A 14,305-nucleotide genomic window follows, 5' to 3' on the forward strand; every position below is an offset into this window, starting at 1 on the left:
GACTATTGCTGCGTTTGGGTGGTATGGGAAGTTTCTGTGCTTGTTCTCGGACAGACAATGCCTGTAATAATCCAATGTCTTTTATGAGAATAAAAGCAGAATTGGTCATCTGTACATCCATGTTTGTACTTCCATGTTGTGGTCATTTATTCTGAGAAGCACTAAAATGCACAGGACTGTATTGACCACTTGAAAATTGATATCTACCACTTATCAATGAGCACCTGAATGCAGCATTTGAGCTGGGTTTTTTTCGGCATGCTTTTTGCTAAATAATGCATCACATTGCACTCCCACTACATTACTGATATTGTGCTTATGAACATAATCACATTAACAACATGGTAGTCTGCTTTGCATGCATTACCATTGGATTGTATGAGGGTGTATGTAAATGTAACGGTTGCGGGCAGGCATTTTGGGTTAATGCAAAAGTACTGAGAAATTGGACTTTATTTACTTTTTTGTTTACTTGAGTCAGCATTTAGGACCATTCTTTAGAGCTTTTGTAACAAGTTTTACATATACTGGCAGTTAATTTAGTCTAGATTAATTTAAGAGAACATCCCGTTCAAACCCCTTGTCAGCTCAAGGTGATGAGAGAGTAACCCAATGGGACCCATTATTTCACAAGGTTCACTCCTTCTGTCCTGGTCCTTTTAAAGCCATTTATTCCAGGAAGTCAACAGCTTAGTTCTTTGGGTCTATTGTAGAGATATTTAACAATTCAGGCAATTCAACAGAGTAAGTCACCTGCATTTCGTCAATGGGATGACTAACCCCATAATGCAATGACGCAAAATGTGTTCTCAGACAACGTAGGAATTCTGTTGAACCCATTCTGTAAGGACAAATACTGCCTTTATATATGCCTATTGAGTGCATCAGTGTGTTCGGATGGCATGACTCAATTGCAGAATGAAGACTTGTTTTCAGATTTCTGGAGTATGTAGTAAGACTTTTTCTTTCGCACCTTGACACTTCAACCGTCAGTCCCAATCTCTGCACGCTTATGAAATCCAGGCCTGTGCTGTCAAGAAACAAAGTTAATGTTGAGGTGATTGCCTCTGCTCTCTCATCCATTACAATCACCAATCCCTGAAAACAATATCATACTTAAAAAGAATTACATTTTGGCTGAACACAGAAAGTAAGGCGGAGGTCGGTTGCCAGACAGGAAGACGTCTGTAACTGTTTGCCTCTGCAGCTTTCAGCTCTGGGAATCTGAGGGAATTAAGAGAACAGCATGTAACTGGAAAAAACAGGTGCAGTCAAAACCAGGTTGGATAGAATAAGCAAATTTGGTAACCATTCTTTGGTTGTGGCATTTTATTTGCTAAAAGAGCATTTTCAAAATTTTCTTTCGACAAGACAGATGTAGAAGATGCTGCATGTGTTTTCTGGCAAATATTGATTTCCGTTATGTGCCAGGGAACAAGCTGTTAGGCAAAAGGATGCAGACAGCTTTTGCATGCAGACTTCAGAGGAAGTTCATGTTAGAGACTACAAAAAATTAAAAGATATCCTAAACCAACTTAACTGTACAAACTGACATTTGTAGAACATTCTGAAATCAAAATAAATGAATGAAATAAGCCTTCCTGAGTGTGGCAGTGACCCCTGTCCACAGCAGCTGTGTGGCTGGAGGTGCAGCCATCACAGGGTCCATTAAACTGCCTTTCATCTTTCTTACAGCCTTTCACCCCAAGCCTTGTTCTTCACAGTTCTTTTCCTCTATGATAATTATACTTGTGATTGCATTTTTATTTTTGCTCTCAGCCAGCATGAAACCAGCTGATGTTAACTACATGTATTCACTCCTTTGTTTAGAAACAATGGGAGAGAATCTCTGTGTTTTGACTGAACGGGTGCTTGTTGGAGACTAAAATATCAAAGGAAATGTGCCTATAGAAACTAAATTAAATGTGTGTATACAGTATGTGCAGCTCTATGCACTTGTGTGTTTTGTGCATTATGGTTTTGCTTTTGGGGTTGCATTGTTTAATTTTGTTTTTCTGTAAGTGTGACGTTTTTGAATTTAGTGTGGGATCAGATGTTCTGATCTGAGGTGTTCTTTGCTTTAATATTCTTGTTAGGATGGTGTGAATCAGCCACAGCAGGAGCTGTTGACAGCCAGCAGAGTGTGTGAAATTCTGTGAGTGTGTGTTTGTGTTCAACATCGCCATATAGATAAATAGATAGATAGATAGATGGATGGATGGATGGATGGATGGATGGATGGATGGATGGATGGATGGATGGATAGATAGATAGATAGATAGATAGATAGATAGATAGATAGATAGATAGATAGATAGATAGATAGATAGATAGATAGATAGATAGATAGATAGATAGATAGATAGATAGATAGATAGATAGATAGATAGATAGATAGATAGATTTAGCTGCATTGTACAGTCTTATTCTTCCTCATTCCTTCCAAAAACACAATGTCACAGCTGGGCAGTAGCAGTTCTGTGCTATTAAAGAAGAAGGCAGTAAAACACACTGTTAATGAAGTAGTAATAAACTTGTTTTTCACTTATCCATGAAGGAATTACAGACAATTTAATGTAGCCCTTGAGGCTGCTGGAGGAAATGTATCTGTAAGTGCCTTGCTGAGAGAAACGAATAATGTAGACCTTCATTACAGATGATCACGTGCTGAGTGTCTGCTCACACTTCAGCATAATGTCAGGGTTTTTTCTTCGCAAAAAACATATCCATGTGAAGGGGTGTGATCTGTGTATCTGTGGTTGTCTGAAGGCGTCATTATCTTCTTCTATCCTCTGAGATCTATTTAAAGCCAATGTGGATGAACCTGAAAAACCAAAATGAAAAGTTGTAAGATACCTTGAGTCCATTTTATAGATAGTATAAGTTGGAACTGATAAAGTGAGAGATGGTGCAAGACTGGGGTTTGGAACTGAATGTGCTATTTTCCAATATATAGAATGAAACGATGTTGTGAATACTAAAGATCCCTTAAAAACAGGTCTAATCTTTTCTAATTTTTCAAACTGAATGCCCTCTTTTACCTTAAAAGGGATCTGCCTGAGCCTTCTTTCTCAATGAGAGTGAATATCAAGCTAATAACATAATAAAAGCAGTAAAGTGCACTTTGGCAGCATAGGTGTAGGAAGAAGAAGATCATTAAAAAGCATGGATTTCAGAAAGATTTACTTTAATGTTATGGCTGCAGTGAATAACTTTAAACTGGGTCAGGTTGAGTCAGGCAGATGAATGAGTTATACACCCCATATGTATGGGATTTCTTCCTCTCAAAGACATGATAAATACATGATGTTATTTACATACTCCCATCCTCAGATTACACTACGGTGATGCTTGTCAGCTTGGGCTCAATAGCACCAGCACACAATAGGAGAGCTTCCTGCTGGATGACTGATGGCAGGACTGCTCAGGTCACTGTGGGGGCTGATTGCAGGGTAACTGCCGCTGGACCTGGGACAGGAACAGGAACAGCGGCAGGCAACAAGATGGCGGACTTCACGGCTTTCGACTTAGAAAAATCTGTCCGCTCATGAAGCATCTCCCTGGTAGTCCCAAGATCCCCCCCACATAAATAGCCATGCAGTTCACATTCACAACCTTTCCTGTGTGCGTCGATTCGTGGGAGGTGTGGCCGGTCAGCGGAGGGAGCGATGTGAAGCACTTGTCCTGATGAGATGAGGACACGGAGGAGGTGACAGATGAGCTTCCTGGCTTCCCTCCCTGGGGACAACATCCCTATTCCATATGCCATTAATTATTGTGCTCTAAGTTGTGCACATGCTCCACCCTGGGAAAGACTGTATAACCACAAGTCACAAACACAACTGTATGAATAGATTAGAAAACATGAGCAAAGCTTGAAAGAATGTCTTACGCACAAGACACCAAACAATTTAAATTAAAACTGTGACAATATTTAATACTTGGAGTAATCAGTTTCATTAATGTAGCGATTAATGATGAGGCTGTTGGCCTTTATTATATTAATCTGGCAAATCAGACTAATCTCTTTGGTACATACTGGAAGATTTGTCTGAGCTCTGGATTTGTGTTTCTTTAGCATCCAACAAAGCTGGACTAAATGATTTGTTAAGGTTTTAAGATTGAAGATGATTGATTGAAGTTCTGAACCTGATACAAACAGAAATGAATGAGTAATATTTTATAATACTTACATTAAGCTGTTTTTGCACATGAACAGCATACATTAAATTATAACTTGAGTTCCAGAGTTCCCCGTGGCTCTGTGAGGAACAAACTAGACCACATGCAGTGAATACTTGCTGGCTCCCAGCCATGATTGTGACTTTGAACTAGTTCAGCACCCACCTTTCTTACCTAATTTACCCCCCTACGCTTTCACCTCTTCGCAGACATAAAAAGGGCTTTAGCTGGAACTGGTTTGGCTTCAGATGATGACAACATGTCAGCTGTGGAGAATTTTTTTGACAGCCAATGGACAGGACTTCAAACTGGGATAAAATTCCTCCAGCATCACTGACATAACTATGTCAAACTTGAGGGAGATTAAGTTGAAAAATAAATAACCGCAACACCTCTGGATTATTTCCCTCTATGTTAGGCACAGGATGTATCAACCAATCCTCATAGACTGACATTTCCCCAGTGACTCAGCCATATAGAAACAAAACAAGATGATTGCTGCAGCGAATGCACACCGATAAATGCACCATGATGAATTTTACTGCGTGCAATATTTTGTAGGAGCACATTTGTGGTGGATTGCTTGGTGATCAACCTCTGAAGATAAAAATATTTCAGATATAAACCCCTGAAAGTAGCACTTCATATTTCATACGCATGGCAGTAAAGAGCATAATAGGAACACAATTTGGTGCAGAGGAGGGAGATTTACTAATTTTATCTTTGAAGGAGGGACATGTGGAGCACTGGATGGATGTCAAGGAGAAAGAGAGCACTTACTGTTATAGTGCAGTAAGTAATTCAAAATTTTAAAGAAATGAATAAGTCTGCTTCCCTGTGATTGACCGGTGACCTGGTGAGGGTTGGCCTCTGCCCAATGCATGCTGGATGTCCTCAGACTTCAGTGACCCTGTACAGGACAGGTGGGTATAGAAAATTGATGGGTTGAAAACCAAGAAGAGGCAGGCAGACCGTACGTGTTCATCTTTCACTGAACAATTTAACGAATGTAATAATAGGCCAATAATGATAGCTAAAGATGAAGTAGCAGGGCTGATACCGGCGATATTGGAAGATGATTGCTATACTTCCTGGCCTTGTGTGTGTTATTTACCTGATTGTTTTCACCTATTGTAATTGTCCTCACCTATTCCCCATTATCATCACCCTGTTCATATATAATCTGCATCTTTCCCTCATCTCTTGTCGACTCATCCTGGTTTTGTTCCTCGGCTTCTCGTCGGTCTTCTTTGCTACCCTGATTTTGTCAGTGAGGTCTTGTTTGTCACTGTGATCTATGTTCCCTGTTTCCCGTCCTGGTTTGTCTCTGTTCTTCTCTGGTTCCCGATGTGTTCTAAGTTTCCCTAGTTCTATAGCACTGTCTCCTGTCTTTTCTGGTTCTGTCCTGATTTTGTCCTTGTTCTTTGTTACTCTTATTCCCTTCCTGGTGTTTGGCTCTGTGCCACTCTTTATGTTGTTTGCTTTTGCCTTCCCCAGTGATCTGTTCCCAGTCTTGTCTTTGCACTGCCGCTCTGTTCGCGTTGGTGTTAGTGTTCCCCATTTTCCTGTAGCCATATGCTTGTATTTGAGTTGCCCCTCCTTAGTGTGGCTTGTTGCATGCTGTCTGTTTGTCTGTTAGCTGTTTTCTCTGTGAATTGTTTTGTTACCCTGTGTCATTGAAGTCTGCCTCTTTGTTATTCCTGTCGCCCTACATCTTGGGTCCTCCTCCCCTTGTACTCGACCTAGCTCTGTTTTCTCTCTCGGGCTAGTTCGTACACACACCCGCCCTGTATGAGAACGCACAAGTCTCCACATTAACAAATCGCTTTGATTAGCAGCGTTGCGATACCAATTAAGTCAAATTTCAGCGTTTGGATTTTTTCAAGCCATCTTCCACAAACCAGGCTGACGTTTAAACTTCCTACGTAGCACAGGTCCCTGGATCACCAATTTGCATATGTGTGAGTGTGTAAACAAGTTTGTTACTTCAACAACTGTGCCTCTAATTTGAATTTAATGTCAAATGTCTTTAAAGACCGGCTGACATGCACAAAGATGCTCTATATGCAGTTTCACAATGAAACAAAGTCAGTTATTATGATTCTTCTTTATAACACGAATGATTCCCCACCCGTCAACCAGCGTTCAGAGTTTTGAGTCTGCTTCTGGGTGTACAATCTCAGTCCACGTGTCAAAGCGTCACTTTTACCTGCATTACATCTCCTTCAGACATCAATCCACTTACTGAGTCAAGTGCTCCTTCGCAGTGGAGTTGTTGGCTTTTGTTCAACTTTCAAATCCAGCCTTTTTATTGTGCGTATGAGTTCCTTTGTTAGACCAGATGCACCCTAATTGACTCCCTCCATGCAGTAATTAGTCCTCAGGTTCTATCAGGTTTCTTAATGCTGCAGATATTTAATCACAAAATTGCATTCATTGGTATTCAGCCCACATTACATTTTATGGAAGGAGCTGTTGCGAAGTCTGATTTATGATTTGTGCATATGAATTTTGTTACTAAATTCAGTTTCGGATATCGGTATGTTTTCCAATTGATATTCCCACACACATCTCAGCCTTCAATAGCTTAATCTAACTAACTGTTAAACATTATATTGACCAGTGATACTTCATAAATGTGATCAGTTTATGAAATTGATAGTCAATTACAAATTTTGAAAGTAGCCTGAGGATAACTATATTGCTGGTACTAAAGGCACATAACTGAGGATAGAATGATGTGAAATATCTCAAATGAAACACTTTTATTACTAATTGCAAATTAGTTCTGTGTTTGGCTCTAAGCGACAGCACAGTCTTCTGCTGTTACTGAGAAAATCTGTAACCCTTCATGACCAATAAATAGCCGTATCACCCTCAATACAAGATACAACAAACCTGGCTTCCCCTCTAGAAATGAACATATTCTACTCACATACTCCTTATTACATCATGCATTCACCTCTGAATCGACTCTTTGTATTCCTATATGAACGTTCTAAACTTTTCCCACCATTAATCACCTACTGAGACTGCCTGTGTAATGCAGAATTTTGTCAGATGTTTATTTGTACAGTTTGTTTCATACTCAATGGTTTCTGTGATTGTGTTGCCAAGTACCCTATTTGCAGTATCTGCAACACTGTTGCCTGCCTTTTGCTTCTTGATTTCTACTTTGAATACCTTTTTGTATAGTCACAGTTGCTTCTCTTTCATTCACAGCTGATATGTCTTTACCCAGTCTGAAGGCAGGAGAATTTGAATCACAGCAGGCCCTGACGAGCCCTGTAGGAGACTGTCCTTCTGTCCTCTAAACAACATGACTGCACAAACCTTGAAACAACATTTGTGCTTTGAAACAATATTTAAATTGCTTGTTTTCCTCTGAACTGTCTCTGTAATTTCTGTTGAGCTTGCTACAAATGAAATGATTGTAGTCGCAAAATTTTGATTTTAGATAGGACTATACAAAAAGAATTACAAATGGAATTTGTATGTTATAATCTATTAGTTATTTTGTTATTGCATGTTTTAGTCACTTCTGTTTTAAAGATAATTTAATGCATATGTACACTCTAATCTGCTGCCTGCTTCCTATTGTACACAGCGCCTGCCTGTTTGTCTGATAATGATTCTTATTCTGACCTACATTATATTGTGGTTCGAATCCATTTGGCTCCTACTGTCACATTTCCGTGTTGTGTCCCTTTGATGATCTAGATGGTGTCCTTCTAATGTGCTGTTGCGGGTCCAATAGACAGCAGCAGTGAAGTCCAATCAAACAATCATGATTCCCTGCAGGCAGCAGTTAGGTGGTGTGCCAAACTGTGATCCTTGCCGATTAGGGGTTTGCCGTTCATGTGTTCAGTGTAAACTCTCTTGGTTTAGATGTATTTCCGGAAAGTCTACATGCAGTTTCTGCTTCTTATTTAAAATCAAATCCTGAACCTGAAAATAAAATGAAGAAAATATTGTGTTTGGCCAAAATGTACACAGACGTAGATGACAAATGTAATAGATGTTCCATGCCTCACTGTAACCTAAGCCACATGTTTTTTCTCTGCCCGAGGCTCCTCAACTACTGGGCGGGTTACTTCATCACACTGTCCACCATATTGGGAATGCAAGTTCAACCCTCCCCTCATGTTGCCATCTTCGGCACTCCATACGACCTACACCAATTTAACACCACACAAAAGGAAATGATCATGTTTACCTGTTTGCTTGCTAGACGACCTGCTCCTGCATTGGAAATCCCTCACCCCTCCTTCTTTTTCACAATGGCTGAAGGATACAATGTATTTTCTTAGACACGACAAAATCGAGTACACTATGAGGGGCCACACTGATAAGTTCTATCAGAGATGGCAACCGTTTCTCTCTTACTTCACAGATCTACAGGCTATGCCAGACCAGTGACTGATTACCAGAACACCAAACAGTTCCTTTTTATTTTTTTATTTTATTTTACATCCCAGGCGGGCCAGGACGGGGTTGTGTGACTGTGGGGTTGGGTGGGGTTTCTGGGTGGGATGTCCTCTCTTTGTTTTTTTTCTGTTTCTCTCTTCTCTCTCTCTCTATCACAACCTATGATGCGATTTGTACAAGCCTACATTGCCGCTTGACATCATCCTGTAAATACTGTATTTACCCTATGACATCATTGCAATTCTAATCTACTTGTACTCTACCTCAGGGTCTACGTATAACAACAATAGTAGTCATTATACAACCTTCCTTCTTTCTCTCTCTCTCTCTCTCTCTCTTTCCTCTTTCCCTCTCTCTCTTATTTTCCCCAAAAAATGATAAAATGTCCTACAACTTTTTTTCGCAATGTCATGTACAATGTTTGCTTTAATAAAAACAAATTGCAAAAAAAAACAAAAGAAAAAGAAAGTATTGTTTCTGCTCGTCTCATTACGACCCAAAGTCAGACCACAGTTTGACCTTAATCAGTCCAAGCTTAAACAGGTGAACCAGGCTGGTGTAAAAGTAAATATAAACACAACATATAATTCAATTGCTCACAGCCACACACAGTTTTCTCCGATACAGTAAAAGCAGAAATGTCTGGCATAAAGATAAACCTCTGCGTTTGTGCAATTATGGTGAACACACATGATAACCATTTCATTTCACCATTTCTCTCTTACTTCACAGATTTACAGGCTATGCCAGACCAGTGACTGATTACCAGAACACCCAACAGTTTGTTTTTATTTCCTTATAGTTTTTCATTTTATTTTACACCCCAGGCGGGCCAGGACGGGGTTGTGTGACTGTGGGGTTGGGTGGGGTTTCTGGGTGGGATATCCTCTCTCGGTTTTTGTTTTTTGTTTTTCTGTTTCTCTCCTCGATTTGTACTAGCCTACATTGCTGTTTGACATCATCCTATAAGAACTGTATGTACCTTATGACATCATTGCAATTCAAATCTACTTGTACTCTACCTCAGGGTCTATGTATAAAGTTTAACAACAATAGTAGTGATAATACAACCCTCCCTCCTTCTCTCTCTCTCTCTCTCTCTCTCTCTCTCTCTCTCTCTCTCTCTCTCTCTCTCTCTCTCTCTCCTCTTCCCCCTCTTTCTATATAAAAAATGATCTCCAAAATATCCTACAACTATGTTGCGCAATGTCATGTACAATGTTTGCTTCAATAAAAACGAATTGCAAAAAAAAAAGGGCACACATGAAATGTATCTTCTGTCAATGTCAGTCTGTTGCTAAAAAAAAAGAGCCAGCAAGGTAAGTGTTTCATTGCTAAGAGCAGCAAAGATGAAGCATAAGAGACATGCATTCTGCTGTGTTAAATGTACTAAGCTACAGAGGAAGCTGAGCAACAAAACATTTTGCTGAAACAGGCGAGCAAAAGCAAGTGAGTGCAGGTGTGTCGTGTTTTACAAGTTCTCATTCTCGAGTAAATGACAAAGTAGAGGCTGGAGAACATAGTAAAGTGCATCATGCTGTGAGGCACCATCACTGCCAAAGTACATAGAGATGTTTACAGTGACTATCCTGACGCCAAAGGTGTTACCTGCAGTAAAACCAAAGCCAATGTGCTATCCAAAAATGCCTCTTTGTCCAGATGTATGAGGAGTACATAAAGGAAAATGACCTGCGGTTTGGAGTGGCAGCAGGTGCTTCAAACAGATGCGCAACTAAATGACCAAATTATTTTCCTGTCATTCTCAAATGCTCTTATTTTGAAAAGGGAGCACAACACGTGCTGCTTGAATTTTATAGTGAAAATGATTACACTTCTAAAGCTATTACCAATCAGCTGCTTCCCAAGCTAAACACAGCTGTTCTCCAGTTGAACATTGTCAGAGTGAGATACATGAACCATGTTTCAAAAACTGAAACATGGCGCATAGAACATTATTGCTGCAATATGCATGGCTTACATATGACACAATGCATCTGAATTTGCATCAGGAAATTGGTTTGCCTCGTAGAATTAATGACTTTGAGGTTGAATATGTTGGTGCTTAAGGTTTATAGCAATTGTGGAACCTCTGCTTGCAGAACAACACAACAGGATTTCAGTGAATTGCTTATTGAGTTGATAACTGCAGTCATTTGCAGCATGTTGTAACAGGTGTTGGTTATCCTTGCTGATGTCAAATGAGAGAATGTTTAGCCCTGAAAACATCTGACTGGTTATTTAGTGTCTGAGTGAAGTGGGATGTGAGCAAAAGGCTGATCTGAAGGACAGCCTTGAGAGACGATTGAGACACAAACAGATTCAAGCAAGAAAAGTGAGGCTCATTGAAAGGGACAAGATATAGTTGAGTGACAAACTTTACTTTGAAAAGCACTTGACACTGACATACTGTATGTGGGCTGTACAACAAATAAGCCATTACCTCTTTTATATGGTATAATAGACAGTCAGTGTGGTGCACTGGCAGTAGTCTAAGAGAGACAGAGAAATTCAACACCAACTGAAGAGAAAAGTCACAAGGCAGGACTATATACAAATGGAATATGAATATACCACAGCCAAAAGGGAATATGATGTCCTTTTCAGCATGCTGCCTGTATGTAATGATGTGCACTAAAAGGACAAATGTCATGTGTGGTTTGGGTGAACAAAGTACATTAGTACAACAAAATAACTCAAACCTCCATTACTGGCTATTTGGATTTTACATAATTTTGAATATATATTTGAATAACATCATCAGAAGGTCACATTGAAGGTTGCATTCAGGCTGCATATTGAGCACAATTTCAATGTAATAACAGTGTGTGCCTGTCCTACTGTTGGATTGCAAAAAAAACCCCAGAGTCATTTAAATAATCCTGTTTAAATCACAAAAGCTCAACATTTGACCTGAGGTCATTTTTGACGTTCTGTGTCTAAATCACGTTCACAAGCATCTGCTGTACTTCTCCACTGCCACCAAATTTTCCAACACCTTGAGCGTCATCACACCTTCTGAGCCAGCTCTGGTTCTCACTATAATAATTATGACTTATTCATGTGTAAAATTGTTGGGTTCACTGACAGGGTGTTCTTATTGGCTGAGCACGACCTTCTCCATTGAATCATTTCTTTCTCAGACATGGTGGCTGCAAGGGATTCTGTGAATTTTCTTTGTTGATGAGAACGGCAAACACAATACTCACGTTCACTGTTATGCAGTGATACACAGTTATGCTGTATTTAGACATAAAGTAAAGACAACCGCACCCCAACTACCTTCTAAAACAGCCATTTTGATCTTCAGTTGATGTGAATATACCTAAATGTCAAGCCTTATATTTGCATTGATCATTATCATTGATCAACTTCTCCTCCTGCAGTCTGAGGAAGGTGGGCTGCAAAATATATCGCCACTATCAACATCTTAAAAACAGAAATCAATTTTCCAACTTGACAGCGGAAATTCCAGATCAGTCCATATTACACACACACACACACACACACACACACACACACACACACACACACACACAAACATTTATTTTAGTGATGGTTGTTTGTGGGCGGCTGCAGGTAGAATTGCAGGTATAGACAGAGAGTATGAAGTATGAAGAGAGACGCAGTGACGGTGAAATATGCTTCTTTACTGCGCCCCCCTCATCACTGTGCTAAATTTGCTCATACTTTCCATGAGAGACTGATCATGCATGTCACAAACCTTCCTCATTTAGTGTATGTGATGACACTAAACTGTACTGTACTGCACTCACCAATATTCGCCCAGCCCCACTGCTCCATGCCCTCCTGCACTGGTTACCCATTTCCTCTGGTGAGGACAGTACAGAATATACCTGTCACTTCCCCTTCAACCTCTGCTAGATCATATCTGAGGTCCTGCTCTCCTTCCAGCATTCTGTTTATTCCTCCTGCATGCTGACCTGTTTTTCTTGACCTTGTCTAGCTCTGACTGATTATTGGCCTCATCCCTTTGGTATTGTTTGCTGACCTGCTTGCCTGTCTGGATTCTGACAATAAGCCTTCGTTTTTGACTATTTATCCTGCTTTATCCCATTGGACTTTCTGCTCTTTGTTACCAACTATTGCCTGCTGCTGATTCTGGTATTTAGCCACCCCCCACTTGAGCCTGAACCTGGCCTGCTTCTTACTTGTGTTTAAAACAAAGAGTTCTACCTTGTTCTGTTAAGTATAGCAATGGTATTCACAAGAGTATGCATGGGTTTGATGATACCCGACCTCCCTTACCTCGATCTGAAATGCTTAAATTTAACCACACAATCACAAAATAATCTCAAAATCCCAGCTGGTGCTTAACGTTGTGTCAGAAATCACATATGTAGCACGCAGCAGACTGAACTGTGAACAAGGTGTTGGCCATACTTTTTCTTAGCACAGTGTCTGTTTTATTGCTTTGCCCAAAATACACAGTTGTAACTCATTGTTAACAATCCCATTAAACTGTCAGCCTCTGCACGTCTGCAGAGCTGATGAGAACATTTCAACAGGAATGAGCAGGGCCAACTGTTCTCCTGTCATCACAGTATGTCACCGAACATTACAGGAATCCCTCTGTCACCCCAAGACAGGTAAATCTTAAATCCCAACCACCCCCTCCCCCCTCCCTTGTCGTCATGTGTGATTTATCATTATTCAAATGTGCTGCAGTGTGTAATATATCACTGTGCTATTTAATGGAATATGTCATTATCTGCAGTCTGTCATGATGAACAGTGTAAACATAGGAATCACATATTAACTCGACAAAGACAATCAGGACATGGGTTTTGTGCTTTAAGCTTTAAGCACAACACGTTGGTGGCATGGGAGGCATAGATATGTTGGTATCATACTATGTTGCTATTCTGCTATATAGTTCTATCTGTGTACAACTTCATTAACCAATTATTCTAAATTCAAAGGTGGTAATCAGGGTTTATCAGTAGAGGCAAGGTTAACTGCGTCATCTTTTATTGTAAATGATATGATATAATTCCAAATCTGTCTAGAGTGGTACATTGCCTCATACCAACACCTTTGTAGGTGGTTCTTGCTTCAGGACACTTAGGAGAGGTAAAGTAGATGCAGAGTTTGGATCTGGGCCCTCTGATTTGTCTTCTTACCGACCCACCAACCCTGATATCAAACGTTCAAGACCTAAAAGCTATGGTTTTGTATGCTTAACTGATTTGTGTTTTTGGCAGTACATCTTGAGTTATAAGATTTTCATTTTTCCCATTTCATAGTTCAAACTGAATGTACTGGGGTACACTTATAAATTTGACAGTGACGGAGCAACCAAGCCTCAGATATCCTTTATAATGTATTTTGGTCAGACCAGCCACTGTAAATTATTATGGATTATGTAGCTGTTAAACCTTCAAAATGTCTCCTCCAAAGCTGATCCCCAACATTTTACACGCATTTCTAGGCTACACCGTCTTTGCAGAATTTCAATATACTTTGTGTAACTAACTGTGACACATAAATGATGATGGGGATTATGAACAAACAGGGAGTAATGAATGCTGCATCTCCTAAGTGAGATAAAGTCATTATGATAAATAATAAATGTTTAATGCTAAAACATCCAGACTTCACGGAATCATTCCTGTTTACCAAGGTACCTTAAGTATTTTTACACATTTTGTTCACGCTCAATAGAACTAAGAGACAA

This window comes from Genypterus blacodes, unplaced genomic scaffold (assembly GCF_046128005.1).
Source record: "Genypterus blacodes isolate CSIRO-AG114 ecotype Tasmania unplaced genomic scaffold, CSIRO-AGI_Gbla_v1 ptg000111l_1, whole genome shotgun sequence".
NCBI classification, from domain to species: domain Eukaryota; kingdom Metazoa; phylum Chordata; class Actinopteri; order Ophidiiformes; family Ophidiidae; genus Genypterus; species Genypterus blacodes.